Raw genomic sequence first — 18,234 nt, 5'->3', positions numbered from 1 at the left:
GATTTTCTGAGTCACATAGGTAATCCATCACTAACTCAAGGTATTTTGTCAGACACGTTAAAATATGCCATTGTCAGTCCTCTCTACAAAAAGGGGGACACCACAGATGTCAATAACAATCGGCCAGTATCCTTTCTTACAGCATTCCCAAAAATCTTCGATAAAGTAATGTACTCAAGAGTGGTTAGCCATCTCAACAGTAGTGGGATACTCAGTAAATCACAGTTCAGATTTCAAAAATGCTGTTCCACTGAGACAGAAATATACAATTTCACTGTCCACGTAATAGAGTCTTTAAATAGTAAAATGTCACCAATAGGAATTTTCTGTGATTGTCCAAAGCATTTGATTCTGTGAACCATGACATTATGTTACAGAAATTACAATTCTGTGGTGTAAATGGAATAGCATATGAGTGGTTTAAGTCATACCTACTGAACAGGAAGCAAAAAGTTTCCTTATATGGGTCAAATGATTTAAATAAGTTTGCCACTTCATCTAACTGGGGTGAAATTACATTAGGTGCTCCACAGGGTTCAATCATGGGTCCCCTTCTGTTCTTGATATATGTGAACGATCTCCCTTCCTATCTGAAACAGGAAGCTGAACTGACACTGTTTGCTGATGATACAAGCATCATTATTAATCCAGTAAAAGAAAGTCAAATTGAAAATGATACAAAGAAAGTCTTTGGAAAAGTCATTAATTGGTTTTCTGCAAATGGGCTTGCTCTTAAGTTTGAATAAACACAGCACATCCGATTCTCTGCTGGAAAAAGTACAGTTCCTTCAATAAATATAACACATCAACAGAAGTCAGTAGACAGGGTAGAGCATACTAAGTTTTGGGTGTACATATAGTTGAGAATCTTAATCGGAAAATTCATATTTTGGATCTCCTAAAGTGACTAGGTTCAGTAACTTTAGCGATCAGAATAATTGTCAATTTTGAGGATGCAGAAGTTAGTAAGTTAACATACTTTGCATACTTTCACTCTCTGATGTCATACGGAATAATATTTTGGGGTAACTCAACATTTAGACAAAAAGTAATCATTGCTCAAAAGAAAGTGCTTAGAATAATGTGTGGGGTTCAAAGTCGCACATCTTGTAGGCATATTTTTAAAAGATTGGGAATTCTTACAACAGCCTCACAATACATCTACTCACTAATGAAATTCGTTCTCAACAACATGGACCATTTTAAAAACAACAGTGACATTCATGATTATAACACCAGAAAAATGAAAGACTTACACTATCCTTTGCTCAACCTACCTTTGGCACAGAAAGCGGTATAATATGCTGCTATAAAAATTTTCGACAAATTACCAGACGGAATAAGGTGTCTGACAGACAGCAGTAATAGCTTCAAAAATAAATTGAAATCATATCTCCTTGACAACTCCTTCTATACCATAGATGAATCCTTGAATAGGAATAAATAAATCTATAAATATAGTACATGCATTTTGTGCCTTTTAAGGGAATGGAGTAAATAATGGAAATATTGATCTTTAACTCTGTATTGTAATATATATATATATATATAACAGGACTACAATATATGTATGTATATATATATTAAAAATTTTGTTTCATATGTGCATTTTTTGTGCACTTGACACGTTCCACATGATAACGGCTACCGTACCGTGGGATTGACCAATGGAACACGCAATCAGCTAATTAACTAACTAACTTGTAACCGTTGTCTCACTGTGGTGCCAACTGCTGCTCAAATTATTGCTGCAGATGCAGTACGAAGCGCCACAACCGCACGTCGGACACGACGGCCTTTCCTCTCGGTAGTGCCGCGTGGCCGTCGGGAGCCCGGTGTTCTTGCGACCGTACAGTACATTCTCGCGACCACCGCTGCCAGTAATCATCTACAGTGGCTACATTCCTGCCAGGTCTTTCAACAGGATCGTGAAAGTAACATCCAGCTTCTCGTAGCTCTATTAACACGACCTCGTTCAAACTCAGCGAGCTGTTGACAACGCCGTCTTCGTGATTAACGCCAAGTCACTACGTCCAATCTCAAAGGTAACTAATACTCACGACCATTACAACGCGTATTTGAAGGAAACCTGAGTTGTATCCTCATAATGGCGCCACCAGCGCCACTCTTATGCGACTGGCGCAAGGTTTGAATAGACATCATCTTTCAGAGGTAGAAACAGGCCTACCAACTTACGTTCATCTCTCACAACTCCTCCTCGGTACTGGGATATTTTTGTGTCAGTGTACATACACTGTCCAGTCACGTTAATGTGACCATCTGTCAATAGCCTTAATAACAAGTTTTTGCACCGCGGACATGTCTGAGACCTGCAGGAAGATAGTCGGTGAGATTCTGGAAGGTAGCGACGGGGATCCCCTGGCCAGCTGCACCAGGTCTCTCAGTTGAGGATCCAGGGCGCGCGCGAACACCCCGATCGAGGTGGTGCCTCAGATCTCGATTGGGCTTCAATCCACAGAGTTTGGTGGCGAGGAGAGTACGGTAAACTCATATGCTGATGCTGTTCGAATCACGCACGTACATTACGAGCTGTGACTCGTTGAGTCGTTGTGTTGGTTGATGCCATCCTGCCGATGAAGAATGTAGGGGAGGATACGATTTCCAAGGATAGATGCCTACTTGTGTTGATCCACTGTGCGTTTCAGAATTACGAGATCACCCAGAGAATATCCTCCGTCCTGAACCCGTCGACAATTGTTGCATGTGTGTTTGCCTTCAGACGTTTGACCCCATACGTCAATGGCCATCTGTCCAATTTGGCATAAAAGGCGACTCTTCCTAAAAGGTCACCTGTCGCAACACACAATGGACGTCCAGTTGCAGTACTAGCCCTGCAAATTCCAGGTTTCGCCGCCGATGATCAGCAGACAGTGTGGGTGCACGGACCAGGCGTCTGTTACGGAGGGCCACGCGCAGCAACGTTCGCTGGACGGTGGTTGAGTAGGCACTGTTGGTAGCCCCTCAGTTCTTCTCGACGCTCAGTTGCTTGACGGTTGCACGTTTATTCGCCCGTATACGTCTCCCCAGTTGTCGTTCACCTCTAAGGCCCGTGGTGCGGTGCAGTTGCCTCGGCACCAGTTTTGGATAGCGCGATTGTGACATGCACGGTATTCCTTAACCACGGAGGCACACGTACGTTTCACAACCGTACCCTCCACTGCTAGTACTGCCATCTTCCGTCTGAGACTGGTTATTGCACGTGTCGTCATAACTGCCGTCTGCTTCACATCTGCTGTACAGCGAGCTACGTAAATTTAAGTATTAATTGTGTTTTTCTTACTTGTCACTTCTTTTTCCATGTGTTTTTGCTTTTAGGAAGCTTTAATTTTCGAGTACTAGTAATATTGTTCCATAGATTTCGTGTTTATTTTTAATACAGTCCAGAGACAGGTAGGGCTTATTTTCATTGTTTCCATCAAGAAGTGTCTAGCAACCACAGTTTAGTCAGCTATCAGCCACCTTTAGTGAATTATCAGTCTAGTTAAAAGTTGGTTACTTAACTCTCTACAGTAAATTGTTGATTTCTTAGGATGGATAGTATGTGTGACTGCTGTGTACGGACGCAGGAGGAGCTGGCCACTGTTCGCGAACAGCTGAACGAGTTGATGGCCGCGGTCAGCCGTCTTCAGGCTGCTGCCTCGGAGTGTAGCGGCAGTGGGGAGTCTGGTGCGTCGCATGGTACACCCCATGGTTTACACGCTTCACCCACGATCCCTGCTGTCGAGACATCTTCGCGGGTACCGGGCTCGTTTGGGCCACCCTCTCTCCAAGGGGAGTGGCGGGTTCAGCGGCGTTCGCGTCGCACGAGGAGGAGGGTCAATGTGGAGGCTGGCCGTGTGGCATCGCCCGCTCTGCCTGTGAGTGGACATGTGGCTGCTCCTTCAGCAAGGTCCGAGCAGGCACACGGAGGGAGGGGTTTATTAGTGATTGAAAGCTCCAATGTTAGGCGGGTGATGGAGACCCTTAGGGAAGTAGCGGAAAGGTCGGGGAAAAAGGCCAGTATTCACTCTCCCTGCCGGGGAGATGTAGAGGAGGCCCTGCCGGCGGCGATAGAGAGCACTGGGTGCACCCGACTGCAAATTGTTGCTCATGTCGGCACCAATGACTCCTGCCGTCTGGGTTCAGAGGTCATCCTCAGTTCATACAGGCGGTTGGCGGAGTTGGTGAAGGCGGAAAGCCACGCTCGCGGGTAGAAATCTGAGCTAAGTATTTGTAGTGTTGTTCCCAGAACCGATCGCGGTCCTCTGGTTTGCAGCCGAGTGGAAGGAAGAAAAGGATTTCTGGTCAGATGAGTATCGGGTAATATCAACAGCAGCAGAAAATGGTATAACAGGTGTAGGATTCGTTATGAATAGGAAGGTAGGGCAGAGGGTGTGTTACTGTGAACAGTTCAGTGACCGGGTTGTTCTAATCAGAATGGACAGCAGACCAACACCGACAACGGTAGTTCAGGTATACATACCGACGTCGCAAGCTGAAGATGAACAGATAGAAAAAGTGTATGAGGATATTGAAAGGGTAATGCAGTATGTAAAGGGGGACGAAAATCTAATAGTCATGGGCAACTGGAATGCAGTTGTAGGGGAAGGAGTGGAACAAAAGGTAACAGGAGAATATGGGCTTGGGACAAGGAATGAAAGAGGAGAAAGACTAACAAGTTTCAGCTAGTAATAGCCAATACCCTGTTCAAGAATCACAAGAGGAGGAGGTATACTTGGAAAAGGCCGGGAGATACGGGAAGATTTCAATTAGATTACATCATGGTCAGACAGAGATTCGGAAATCAGATACTGGATTGTAAGGCGTACCCAGGAGCAGATATAGACTCAGATCACAATATAGTAGTGATGAAGAGTAGGCTGAAGTTCAAAACATTAATCAGGAAGAATCAATCCGCAAAGAAGTGGGATACGGAAGTACTAAGGAATGACGAGATACGTTTGAAGTTCTCTAACGCTATAGATACAGCAATAAGTAATAGCGCAGTAGGCAGTACAGTTGAAGAGGAATGGACATCTCTAAAAAGGGCCATCACAGAAGTTGGGAAGGAAAACATAGGTACAAAGAAGGTAGCTGCGAAGAAACCATGGGTAACAGAAGAAATACTTCAGTTGATTGATGAAAGGAGGAAGTACAAACATGTTCCGGGAAAATCAAGAATACAGAAATACAAGTCGCTGAGGAATGAAATAAATAGGAAGTGCAGGGAAGCTAAGACGAAATGGCTGCAGGAAAAATGTGAAGACATCGAAAAAGATATGATTGTCGGAAGGACAGACTCAGCATACAGGAAAGTCAAAACAACCTTTGGTGACATTAAAAGCAACGGTAGTAACATTAAGAGTGCAACGCGAATTCCACTCTTAAATGCAGAGGAGAGAGCAGATAGGTGGAAAGAATACATTGAAAGCCTCTATGAGGGTGAAGATTTGTCTGATGTGATAGAAGAAGAAACAGGAGTCGATTTAGAAGAGATAGGGGATCCAGTATTAGAATCGGAATTTAAAAGAGCTTTGGAGGACTTACGGTCAAATAAGGTAGAAGGGATAGATAACATTCCATCAGAATTTCTAAAATCATTGGGGGAAGTGGCAACAAAACGTGTGTAGAATATATGAGTCTGGCGATATACCATCTGACTTTCGGAAAAGCATCATCCACACAATTCCGAAGAAGGCAAGAGCTGACAAGTGCGAGAATTATCGCACAATCAGCTTAACAGCTCATGCATCGAAGCTGCTTACAAGAATAATATACAGAAGAATGGAAAAGAAAATTGAGAATGCGCTAGGTGACGATCAGTTTGGCTTTAGGAAAAGTAAAGGAGCGAGAGAGGGAATTCTGACGTTACGGCTAATAATGGAAGCAAGGCTAAAGAAAAATCAAGACACTTTCATAGGATTTGTCGACCTGGAAAAAACGTTCGACAATATAAAACGGTGCAAGCTGTTCGAGATTCTGAAAAAAGTAGGAGTAAGCTATAGGGAGAGACGGGTCATATACAATATGTACAACAACCAAGAGGTAATAATAAGAGTGGACGATCAAGAACGAAGTGCACGTATTAAGAAGGGTGTAAGACAAGGCTGTAGCCTTTCGCCCCTACTCTTCAATCTGTACATTGAGGAAGCAATGATGGAAATAAAAGAAAGGTTCAGGAGTGGAATTAAAATACAAGGTGAAAGGATATCAATGATAGGATTCGCTGATGACATTGCTATCCTGAGTGAAAGTGAAGAAGAATTAAATGATCTGCTGAACGGAATGAACAGTCTAATGAGTACACAGTATGGTTTGAGAGTAAATCGGAGAAAGACGAAGGTAATGAGAAGTAGTAGAAATGAGAACAGCGAGAAACTTAACATCAGGATTGATGGTCACGAAGTCAATGAAGTTAAGGAATTCTGCTACCTAGGCAGTAAAATAACCAATCACGGACGGAGCAGGGAGGACATCAAAAGCAGACTCGCTATGGCAAAAAAGGCATTTCTGGCCAAGAGAAGTCTACTAATATCAAACACCGGCCTTAATTTGAGGAAGAAATTTCTGAGGATGTACGTCTGGAGTACAGCATTGTATGGTAGTGAAACATGGACTGTGGGAAAACCGGAACAGAAGAGAATCGAAACATTTGAGATGTGGTGCTATAGACGAATGTTGAAAATTAGGTGGACTGATAAGGTAAGGAACGAGGAGGTTCTACGCAGAGTCGGAGAGGAAAGGAATACGTGGAAAACACTGATAAGGAGAAGGGACAGGATGATAGGACATCTGCTAAGACATAAGGGAATGACTTCCATGGTACTAGAGGGAGCTGTAGAGGGCAAAAACTGTAGAGGAAGACAGAGATTGGAATACGTCAAGCAAATAATTGAGGACGTAGGTTGCAAGTGCTACTCTGAGATGAAGAGGTTAGCACAGGAAAGGAATTCGTGGCGGGCCGCATCAAACCAGTCAGCAGTCTGATGACCAGAAAAAAAAGAAATGGAAGGCTTAAGCCAGAGGCTCAGACGATTCTGCGGAAATCTGGGGTGCAAATTTCTCGACCCTGAATAGGTCAGGCGTGCACTACACGCTGCAAGCGGCTACAAGGGTAGCGGAGTACGTGTGGAGTGCACATGTGGGTTTTTTAGGTTCGACAATTTCCTCCCTAGGCCCGACAAGACGCCTCCTGAGACGCGACAAGGTAGTAGCCAAACCGCAACAGGGAATAACAATATTAATGTGGTAATAGTAAACTGCAGGAGCGTCTACAGAAAGGTCCCAGAACTGCTCTCATTAATAAACGGTCACAATGCCCACATAGTACTAGGGACAGGAAGTTGGCTGACACCAGACGTAAACAGTAATGAAATTCTAAACTCAGATTGGAATGTATACCGCAGAGACAAGCTGGACAGTGAAGGGTGAGGCGTGTTTATAGCGATAAAAAGTGCATTAGTATCGAAGGAAATTGACGGAGATCCGAAATGTGAAATAATTTGGATGATGGTCACGGTTAAATCAGGCTCAAACATGATAATTGGATGTCTCTATAGCCCCCCTGGCTCAGCAGCTGTTGTGGCAGAGCACCTGAAGGAAAATTTGGAAAATATTTCGAGTAGATTTCCCGAGTAGATTATAGTTCTGGGTGGAGATTTTAATTTGCCAGATGTAGACTGGGAGATTCAAACGTTTATAACGGGTGGAAGGGACAAAGAATGCAGTATTTTTTTTTAAGTGCAATATCTGAAAACTACCTTGAGCAGTTAAACAGAGAACCGACTCGTGGCGATAACATATTAGACCTTCTGGTGACAAACAGACCCGAACTATTTGAAACAGTTAACGCAAAACAGGGAATCAGCGATCATAAAGCGGTTACTGCATCGATGATTTCAGTCGTAAATAGAAACATTAAAAAAGGTAGGAAGATTTTTCTGTTTAGCAAAAGTGACAAAAAGCAGATTTCAGAGTACTTGACGGCTCAACACAAAAGTTTTGTTTCAAGCACAGATAGTGTTGAGGATCAGTGGACAAAGTTCAAAACCATCGTACAATATGCTTTAGATGAGTATGTGCCAAGCAAGATCGTAAGAGATGGAAAAGAGTCACCGTGGTACAACAACCGAGTTAGAAAACTGCTGCGGAAGCAAAGGGAACTTCACAGCAAACATAAACATAGCCAAAGCCTTGCAGGCAAACAAAAATTACACGAAGCAAAATGTAGTGTGAGGAGGGCTATGCGAGAGGCGTTCAACGAATTCGAAAGTAAAGTTCTGTGTACTGACTTGGCAGAAAACCCTAAGAAATTTTGGTCTTATGTCAAAGCTGTAGGTGGATCAAAACAAAATGCCCAGACTCCTTGTGACCAAAATGGTACTGAAACAGAGGATGACAAACTAAAGGCCGAAATACTAAATGTCTTTTTCCAAAGCTATTTCACAGAGGAAGATTGCACTGTAGTTCCTACTCTAGATTGTCGCAGAGATGACAAAATGGTAGATATCGAAACAGATGACAGAGTGATAGAAAAACAATTAAAATCGCTCAAAAGAGGAAAGGCTGCTGGACCTGATGGGATACCAGTTCGATTTTACACAGAGTACGCGAAGGAACTTGCCCCCCTTCTTGCAGCGATGTACTGAAGGTCTCTAGAAGAGCGTAGCGTTCCAAAGGATTGGAAAAGGGCACAGGTCATCCCCGTTTTCAAGAAGGGACATCTAACAGATGTGCAGAACTATAGATCCATATCTCTAACGTCGAACAGTTGTAGAATTTTAGAACACGTAATATGTTCGAGTATAATGACTTTTCTGGAGACTAGAAATCTATTCTGTAGGAATCAGCATGGGTTTTGAAAAAGACGATCGCGTGAAACCCAGCTCGCGCTATTCGTCCACGAGACTCAGAGGGCCATAGACACGGGTTCCCAGGTAGAGGCCGTGTTTCTTGACTTCCGAATCTTGATACAGTTCCCCACAGTCGTTTAATGAACAAAGTAAGAGCTTATGGACTATCAGACCAGTTGTGTGATTGGATTGAAGAGTTCCTATATAACGGAACACAGCATGTCATTCTCAGTGGAGAGAAGTCTTCCGAAGTAAGAGTGATTTCAGGTGTGTCTCAGGGGAGTGTCGTAGGACCGTTCCTATTCACAATATACATAAATGACCTTGTGGATAACATAGGAAGTTCACTGAGGCTTTTTGCTGATGATGCTGTAGTATATCGAGAGGTTGTATCAATGGAAAATTGTACTGAAATGCCGGAGGATCTGCAACGAATTGACGCATGGTGCAGGGAATTGCAATTGAATCTCAATGTAGACAGATGTAATGCGCTGCGAATACACAGAAAAAAAGATTCATTATAATTTAGCTACAATATGGCAGGTCAGCAACTGGAAGCAGTTAAATTGTCTGGCAGTAGACATTAGGAGTGATATAAAATGGAATGACCATATAAAATTAATCGTCGGTAAAGCAGATTCCAGACTGTGATTCATTGGAAGAATCCTAAGGAAATGCAATCCGAAAACAAAGGAAGTAGGTTACAGTACACTTGTTCGCCCACTGCTTGAATACTGCTCACCGGTGTGGGATCCGCACCAGATAGGTTTGAAAGAAGAGATAGAGAAGATCCAACGGAGAGCAGCGCGCTTCGTTAACGGGTCATTTAGTAATCGCGAAAGCGTTACGGAGATGATAGATAAACTCCAGTGGAAGTCTCTGCAGGAGAGACGCTCAGTAGCTCGGTACGGGCTTTTGTTGAAGTTTCGAGAACATACCTTCACCGAGGAGCCAAGCACTATATTGCTCCCTCCTTCGTATATCTCGCGAAGAGACCATGAGGATAAAATCAGAGAGATTAGAGCCCACACAGAGGCATACCGACAATCTTTCTTTCCACGAACAATTCGAGACTGGAATAGAACCGATAGAGGTACTTAAAGTACCCTCCGCCACACACCGTCAGGTGGCTTACGGAGTATGGATGTAGATGAAGATGTAGATGTCGAATACAGGCGGTGGTCACATTACTGTGACTGGACCCTGTATATTCAACGCAGGGTATCTCTCCTAAGAGTCGTCGCTCGTATTTTGTCTGCTGTTTCGACAGGTATCTGAATACTGCGATGTGTAACTGGAGGCGACCCAAATACTGCGCGTCACGTCTTTCATGCGACTCCCATTGCCCGTGGAAAGCGTCTGTTTGCCTTCCTTTGCAAACAAAATGATTTTAGAAGAGGAATATTACGCGCCCTTTCGATAGAGTGGTGGCAAATTAGTCAAGTGAGATAGCATCGCCATGGTCCACACGAATGCTGCTGCCACGCAGCAGCGCTGCTCAGTCACTGCTGCAGTACCGGCTATTCTTCGTGTTTTCTGTCCCGTTTAATAATACACATCGATAAAACAAATATCGTCCTATTTCAGTGGAATCCCCGAGAGACTACTTCGTACTTCTTAAATATCTGCAGCTGTCATCTTCGCCCATGACATAAGTTTCATGACGTACTCCCCAGAATGTCCAGAAGGAAACTGCGACAGACTACACAACGAGACTTCAAATGCATTACCTTACGTGAACTTGCCGCTGAGCCGCAAGGAATAGTTTGGGAGACGTCTTCTTTTTGTTCCTCCGACATAAACAAAAATCTTCATGGATTATCTAACAAACGTACACAACTATACGACAAATGCGCTCCCCAAAAGAGCAAAAAAATAAGAAGGAAGCCTGCACCTTGGCTGAGTGAAGAAGTCAAACAGCTTACGAATCTCAGAGACGCTGATATTGGCCATGCAAACTATGCCCCACGCCTGAAAATCACATTCTTTACAAGCAGAAGCGGAACAGAGTCAGCAGAAGTAGACTGAGTGTTCTACGCAAAAACCTGCGTGGTCGCTTATAGTACTGACGAATGATGATAGCCACCACGAAAATATTTTTGTTTTGTTTTCTGTGAACAGTCGGTCGAGGCTTGTATTCCGTCTGGTAGTTTTGTCCTGTCTGCGCATGAAATCTGGTGTGAACGGACGCAGCGTTTCTGCGAGGCGCTACGACGACAGCTGGTTTACAACGCTGCGCGGTACCTGCAGACTGGCAGGTTCATTCCACGCGGTCTCGTCTCCGCTTGCAGACACGCCGCGCACCTTAGAGTGACGAGTACCGTGACAATCGGCATTACGTCAGGCGGGAACAAGAAAAGAAGCTGAACTGTCATTAAGATTCGAGTGATCTGTCACTCATGTCAAACTGAGTGGATGTGATACTGTAACGCATCTGCTGGTGTGAACTGTTATGAAGTGTTCCGTAGTTATTGAGAAGAGTCAATATATCAGAGTTTTTGGAGAAATGGTTTACAAGATTTAGCAGTGCTCGAGCGGTCTAAAGCGCTGCAGTCATGAACTGTGCGGCTGGTCCCGGTGGAGGTTCGAGTCCTCCCTCGGGCATGGGTGTGTGTGTGTTTGTCCTTAGGATAATTTAGGTTAAGTAGTGCGTAAGCTTAGGGACTGATGACCTTAGCAGTTAAGCCCATAATATTTCACACACATTTGAACAATTCAGCAATCAGGGCAGAACAAGACGCAGAGTAAAGAAGCCTGAAACGACGCAGAAATACGGTTATTCTAAACATCGGAGCACAAAGCATACGGTTAGAATTAATACCTACTGCAGATCGTAATTACTTATCCATCACATACACATTTTACACAAGGAACAGCTTCATTCTGGCTCACTTCCGTGACAGGACTGAGTAACAAAAAAATGGTTCAAATGGCTCTGAGCACTATGGAACGCAACTGCTGAGGTCATTAGTCCCCTAGAACTTAGAACTAGTTAAACCTAACTAACCTAAGGACATCACAAACATCCATGCCCGAGACAGGATTCGAACCTGCGACCGTAGCGGTCTTGCGGTTCCAGACTGCAGCGCCTTTAACCGCACGGCCACTTCGGCCGGTGACTGAGTAACACATACACACACACACACACACATACATACATACATACACACAGTACATTGTACCGGCTCTGGATCTCGCAGCGGCGATAGCCGGAAAGTACATTTCCATAACTTGAAATGGCCACGAATTAAAAATGGAATTACGTCAAACGCGATGTACTTGCGCATATAAGCAGCAGGTAAAAGGAAAGCGAGGATAATGGGAGCGGATAGAACATGCTAGAAAAAGGCTCTTTGTAAATGACTTCGGTATGCTGTGAGAAGTTAAACGGAAATTTGGTAACCAAATAACCGAAAACAATAAAGATAAGAAAAAAACAAGACAGAAATTTATGATATAGAGATAGGAATTTATGCTGTAAAGAATTTAATGTCTGCATTAGGTACGAGAATTAATGCTTACCACAAAGGCTATTTATTGCTTGTAGCATGTTGCCCGATAAACACATTATCTTCGTATCCACAGTTACAAACTTCTCATCACTTTCAGGGCGCAAAAACAAGCGTAACATGTCAAAGTTTCCAGTTTCGTTACCGCAGGAGGTTTCCAATTTACTCCTATCAATGAATAAAACGTTTCGTGTCACTGCGGGTACACGCCCCTCGTCCCGACTCCGCATCACGCTCTGAATTGTATTGTTATTTCTTTACTTATTTCTCTCAAGGATTCTATTCACAGCGGTTAAATGAGCGGTAAATGAAAATATCCGGTGAAGGAAAATGATTGAAAAAAGTAACATCACTAAACAGACACGATAAGAAGAACTGTAGGTTTTAACTTTCCGTTGACGATGAGACATGTGAGATGGAGGATTATGGATGGGTAACATAATCACTAGAACTTAGGAAAAAAAATTTCTCTCATACCAAATTAGTGAATTAGAAAAACTGTAGGACTCTTAAATTTGGTTGAGCGAGTGAGGATCTGAACACCTCCGGATTACTCTCTCAAAACAAATACGGAGTGGAGGGCACACAACTGCAACGTTTTCTCCATGGCACTATAGGTTCACACCAGCCGCTCCATAGCCGACGGTTATCTCTCCCCAAACACACGAGTTTCAAACTTTACTCTCCGTATGAACAATTCAGCATATCAAACAAACTCTGTGGAAATACATTCTCTTAAAATTGGATCAGCAGCTGCATTTTCTTCACATGTGGCAGCCTCGTGTGATTTTTCTGATTGTGAGGCAAAGTATTTCACACGCACTCAAAGGAAGAGAAAAAAAGACGCACCACGAAGGAATTAGCCCACTGACACGGAAATCGATAGATGTGATGTACACGTACAGACAAACAAATGGAAATTTCAGAAAAATTGGGTGATTTATTCAAGAGAAAGAGCTTCACAAATTGAGGAAAAGATAATACCTTGGTCCACCTCAGATAGTTATGAAAGTAGTTATGCGGCTTGGCATTGATAAAGAGTTTTTACATGTCCTCTTGAGGGATATCGTGCAAAATTCTGTCCAATGAAGCGTTAAATCGTGAAATCTCGAGGTGATTCGAGGATCGTGTCTCATAATGCTCCAAACGTTCTCAATTGGGGAGAGATCCGCTCAAGACGGACAAGTCATCTTGTGTCTCAGTGCTGCGACCGACCAACCGATCGATCCAACCGCCAATGACCATTGCCTGAGCAAACTTGAGCAGACTCGCGGCCTAATGTGCAGACTCAGATGCAGGAACTAAGCCCCGACCGGGCGACCACTCGCTGAGTTCTCTTTCTGGCGGAGAGGAAAGACTCTCATTTTGCCGGCTTTAAAGGTTGATCCGAAAGACAGACATACAAGCACACCGAACGACAGACAGACATTAACTGCCTAACAAATGCGGACGACAGACAGACTAGCAAGCTGGGGACGAGGGACTGACCCAGACTGACCGACTGGCGAGCTCATAGCGCCCCTTAAATGCACGTGAACAGGCAACCTTTCCGCTTTCCCACCAGAGGGAGACATCAAAACTGCGATTGCCACAGCGGCGCCACCGCCAGAAACGGTGGGCGACTGTTTCACACTACGCGCGAGGCGCGCTCTTCAAAACAGCAAATTTTACCACGGCTCAGTCATCTGCCTAATGAATCGCATGTATTGTCACACCAAGTCGATGGCTGTGTCCCTACACGCCGACTTCCAGGCGAATGGCTGCAGGAAACATGCACCGCGCCTCAGATACAGGGTGGTGAGAACAGAATCATGCTGTGGTTTACAGTGACATGAGCTTCCATGAGATCTGTGGTGGTAATCGAAGGCATCGTGACTGCTGTGAACTACGTGAACATAATTGCGCACCGCCTGCATCTCTTCATGCTTGATGTCTCCCTCTAAGGCTATAACATCTTCCAGCAGGATAAATGTCCATGTTGCAAGGTTACAATCTTGTTACAGTGGTTCGAGGGACATTATAGTGAACTCACAGTGATGCCTTGGCCAGCAAATGTGCTTTATCTGTACCCATTGGAATATATATCAGGTGCCAGGATCGTGCCAGAAATCACCATCCCGTAATTTGCGGGAAGTGCGTACACATCCCGAGCCACTTACTTCTAGAATCCTGTCAGGGACTTGTAGCCATTTTGAGCAGTCTCTCTGTTGTAGTGTGTTTGAAAGACGAAACACCACATTATTAAACAGGTGGTCACAATATTTTAGCTCATCAGTGTAACTGTCCATGCAAGATGCTCGGTGAAACTGCATTGCTCCGTTACACATTCATCCAATGGCCGACAAAGTTTACAACTTTACAGTTTATTTCTATACCCAAATGAACATCAATTTGTGACCAAGTTGCATAACTCCTTGTTGCGCCGGTTCTTTTCATTTTTTAATTCATTTTTTAGAGTGTGTTAACTGACTGTTATTCCTGTTCAGCTGTTCCTTGTTATCTTTATTTATGTTAGTTTGTTCACTCAGAACTTAAATCCTATGTATAACATACGAGGGTTGTTCAAAAAATAACGCACCGCATTTTTTCTCCAACAGTTCTTTATAGAACATAATGAGAATTACACACACGAAAGAATGGTGTTTTATCTGCACACCCCATTTTTCCACGTAATCTCCTTCCCGTTCTCTGGGCCTCCTCCAGCGAGAAACAAGGGCGCGTGCGCCCTGTCTGTATCAAACTTGTCCTGGTGGCGGAGTCAGTGCTTCACTGTGTGAATCAACGCCTCATCGTCCTCGAAATGGCTTCCACGAATGGCATCTTTTATGGCCCAAACAAATCGAAATCCAACTGGGCTAGGTCAGGGCTAGGTCAGGTGTGTCAGCAGTGGATGGCCTCCCCGACCGCTGCAAATAGTGGAGCTCCGCCGAACCGTCTTATGATGACCTCACCCTCCGTGCCCAGCGTCTAACTGTCCTTCGGTCAACAGCTGATGCTCCATAGACTTTGCACAAGCGTCTGTGAATATTCCTGACAGTTTCTTTCTCTCCAGTGAGAAATTCAGTGACGGCACGTGGCTTATAACGTACGCTACCTACACACGTCATTTTGAAACTCTTCTGCAGCCACACTATCTGTCGGAAGTGACGAAAACTTGGCGCGCTCACTCAGGGGACTTCAAATAACACATACGTAACGTTTCGCATTGAAGCATTGTTGTCGTCTGACAAAAAAAAAAAAAAAAAAAAAAAAAAGTGCGATGTATTACTTTCTGGGCAACCCTTGTATTTAAGAGATTTTTGTTTATTTTTAATTTTTCTCTCCATTCCTTTCAGATAAAGTGTAAGCAAATGAATTCGTCCTAGGGTACAGGACAGATAAGGTGCTCAATACTGATCTTCCTTTGAGCACACTTCTGGCGTAAGCAGTAGATTAAGACACTGAAATTACAAAGAGAATCTAAATACGTGTGTCCCACATGGTGTCTCTCAGCAGGATGTGTTCATACAATTTGTGTGTATAGTGAAGAGTACAGGGAGGTTTTTAAAAGGACCAAAGCGGTACGTAGGGGCTGACTAAATACGGACGCACGAGCGTGAGAATCGGGACCCTTCCTCTTTCGGAGGAAAACGTAAGGAGCGGAAGGACTGCGTGGAAAGAAAGCGAATGCCTACATTTTCACAGAAACCCGTAATTGCTCGTAGCTGTTCAGCACGAGAGCTATTAAGCGACCCTGTCGGCGACTCGGTCTCTTTTCTCCAAGTAACGACTCCAGGTAGCATTCACGCCGCGGCCCGGCTTTGGGTGCGTGCAGCCAGCATTACACGCAGGCGCAGCGACTCGACTTAGCTGGGGTCACAACCCCGCAGGCTGCCGCAGGAGGCTGCGTGGCAGCGACTGACTACTGCTGTGGCGAGAAAGACACTGCGACAAAGCGCCACGATAGTGACTTGCTCACCAAAGACCTAACAATGATGTGCAGTGATGTCCGTTAAAACCATTGCAACTCCAAGAAAGGCGGCATGCAACTAATTCACTGGCGTGACGTGCACTACATACCTAAACAGCAAATGTTAGCATATAAATGCCTTCACAAAAGAAGACAAATTAAATATTCCAGAATTCGAGTCGAGAACAGCTGCCAACATGAGTAACGTAGAAGTAAATATCCTCGGAGTAGTGAAGAAACTTAAATCACTTAATAAAAGCAAGTCTTCCGGTCCAGACTGTATACCAATTACGTTCCTTTCGGAGTATGCCGATGCATTAGCTCCATACTTTACAGTCATATACAACCGTTCGCTCGAAGAAAGATCCGTACCCAAAGACTGGAAAGTTGCACAGGTCACACCAATATTCAAGAAAGATAGTAGGAGTAATCCACTAAATTACAGGCCCATATCGTTAACGTCGATATGCAGCAGGAGTTTAGAACATATACAGTGTTCGAACATTATGAATTAACTCGAAGGAAACGTCTACTGACATATAGTCAACATGGGTTTAGAAAACATCGTTCCTCTGAAACACAACTAGCTCTTTATTCACATGAAGTGCTGAGTGCTATAGGGATTTCAGATTGGTTCCTGGATTTCCGGAAGGCTTTTGACACTGCACCACACAAGCAGCTCGTAGTAAAATTACGTGCTTATGGAATATCGTTTCAGTTACGTGACTGGATTTGAGATTTTCTGTCAGAGAGGTCACAGTTCGTAGTAATTGACGGAAAGTCATCGCGTAAAAGAGAAGTGATTTCATGCGTTCCCCAAGGTAGTGTTATAGGCCCTTTGCTGTTCCTTATCTGTACAAACGATTTGGGAGACAATCTGAGCAGCCGTATTCGGTTGTTTGCAGATGACGCTGTCGTTTATGGACTAATAACGTCATCAGAAGATCAAAACAGACTGAAAAGAAAAAATATCTGAATGGTGCGAAAAGTGGCAGTTGACCCTAAATAACGAAAAGTGTGAGGTCATCCACATGAGTGCGAAAAGGAACTCGTCAAACTTCGGTTTCACGATAAATCAGTCTAATCTAAAAGCCGTGAATTCAACTAAATACCTAGGTATTACAATTACGAACAACTTAAATTGGAAAGAACAGCCGGCCGGAGTGGCCGTGCGGTTCTAGGCGCTACAGTCTAGAGCCGAGCGACCGCTACGGACGCAGGTTGGAATCCTGCCTCGGGTATGGATGTGTGTGATGTCCTTTGGCTAGTTAGGTTTAATTAGTTCTAAGTTCTAGGTGACTGATGACCTCAGAACTTAAGTCGCATAGTGCTATGAGCCGTTTGATCATTTTTTTGGAAAGAACACATAGAAAATGTTGTGGGAAAGGCTAACCAAAGGCTGCGTTTTATTGGCAGGACACTTACATTTTCTAAGGAAACTGCCTTCACTACGCTTGTCCGTCCTATTTTAGAATACTGCTGCGCGGTGTGGGATCCTTACCAGGTAGGACTGACGGAGTACATCGAAAAAGTTCAAAGAAAGGCAGCACGTTTTGTATTATCGCGAAATATGGGAGAGAGTGTCACAGAAATAATACAGGATTTGGGCTGCAAATCATTAAAAAAAAAGGCGTTTTTCGTTGCGACGGAATCTTCTCACCTAATTCCAATCACCAACTTTCTCCTCCGAATGCGAAAATATTTTGTTGACACCGACCTACATAGGTGGAACGACCACCACGATAAAATAAGGGAAATCAGAGCTCTTGCGGAAAGATATGGGTGTTCATTGTTTCCCCGCGCTATACGAGATTGGAATAATAGAAAATTGTGAAGGTAGTTCGATGAAACCTCTGCCAGGCACTTAAATGTGATTTGCAGAGTATCCATGTAGATGTAGATGTAGATCAGCGGGAGAACAGAA

Source organism: Schistocerca americana, chromosome 7, assembly GCF_021461395.2.
Source record: "Schistocerca americana isolate TAMUIC-IGC-003095 chromosome 7, iqSchAmer2.1, whole genome shotgun sequence".
NCBI classification, from domain to species: Eukaryota; Metazoa; Arthropoda; class Insecta; order Orthoptera; family Acrididae; genus Schistocerca; species Schistocerca americana.
The sequence above is the reverse complement of the archived record's forward strand: the minus strand, read 5'-3'. Positions refer to the sequence as shown.